Source organism: Cebus imitator, unplaced genomic scaffold, assembly GCF_001604975.1.
Source record: "Cebus imitator isolate Cc_AM_T3 unplaced genomic scaffold, Cebus_imitator-1.0 Scaffold509, whole genome shotgun sequence".
Lineage (NCBI taxonomy): Eukaryota > Metazoa > Chordata > Mammalia > Primates > Cebidae > Cebus > Cebus imitator.
The window spans coordinates 357,397-359,045 of record NW_016107824.1 but is presented as its reverse complement, the minus strand read 5'-3'; positions in this window follow the sequence as shown (position 1 = coordinate 359,045).

The window sequence follows — 1,649 nt, the reverse complement described above, 5'->3', positions numbered from 1 at the left end:
AAAAAAAAAAAAAAAAAGTTAGACTCAACCATCTGTTGTCTACAAGAGAACATAGTCTAAATATAAAGCACAGATAGTTTAAAAGCAAGAGGGTGGAAAAAGATACATCACACAAACAGTACTATCAGCAAGCGGGAATAATTGCGTTAATATCAGACAGACTGCAAGACAGTATTATCAGAACTAAGGAGGAACATATAGTCATAAATTTGTCAGTTCATCAGAAACACAAAACAATCCTAACTATACACAGTTAATAAGAGCTTCAAAATATGTGAAGCAACATAGTCAGACCCACAGAGAGACACAGGCAAACCCACAATTACACAGTGTTCAGTGCTCCTCTCAGCAACTGAATGTGTAAACAGAAAGTCAGCAAGCATGAAAATGACAAAGCAACGTGTCAACCAAACCAAAAAATAACCTCGTTGACATTAGCAGGACACTCCCACCCACCCAAAACAGAACACATATATATTTTTTTAAATGTGCATAGATCATTCACCATAAAAAGTATCAATTAAAAAGATTTAAACCATATAAGGTATCTTCTTTAACTAATAAAGTTAAAAATTAATTACATTACGATATCTATAAAATTTCCTTAAATATTTGGAAATTAAACAATAAACTTCTAAATAACCCATAGGTAAAATGACAAATCACAAAGGAAATTAGAAAATATTTTGAACTAATAATAATTAAAACATGACATATCAAAATGTGGGGGCTTTAAACAAAACAGTGCTTAAAGTTGAATTTAGAGCTTTAAATACTGGTGTTAGCAGACTAAAGGTTTAAAATAAAGGATTTAAACTTCCAGTGTGAAAATCTAGAAAAAGAACAAATTAATCTCAAAAAGAATGTAATAAACAGCAAAAATTGACCAAATAAAAAATAAACCGTAGAGAAAAAGTCAAGAAACTCACAAGTTAGTTCATTGAAAATATTGACAAAATTGACAAACTCCTAGATTACCATAGAGAGAGACAGAATATAAATGACCGGTATCAGGAATGAAAGCTAGGACATAACCACAGACCCTGTAGTAATAAGGAGAATTAGGGAATATTCTGAACAACTTTTTGCAAATAAATTTCACACTAGAGGGTATGCACAAATTTCTTGAAAGACACAAATTACCAGAACTGACATGAGAAGAAATAGAAACTCTGAAAAGACATCTGATTCTTAAAAAATTACTCACCAGCTTTTACTGAAGAACAGAGTCTGGAAGGTTGAATGCAATTGAGGCAACGATGAGAATCGCAGCTGTCTCCAGCCATTTCTACGGCATCTATCACAGCGACCGCGCCCGGTGATTTACTGGCCATTTCTAACAACCCTGAGTCACAGACAAGATAAGAGGCTCAGAGTGTTTTCGTGCCTTGCCAAAGTCACACAGCAAGTGGTAGAACTGTCTTCACAACGCCTTACATCAGGGAAGGTACTTGGTGCAAAAGACAAAGGCCCCCACGAGAAGAGAGGAAGCTGTGGAATCCACCAAACCTTCACAAGCTGCACTTTGTGGCATGCCCCCCTGTTGTGGAGGCTTGATATTTTTAACTCTTCCGCAACAAGAGTGCCTCAAGATAAGGAACTGTATTTCAAATAATACTAAAATAAATGCAAAACAAAAATGGGCATAT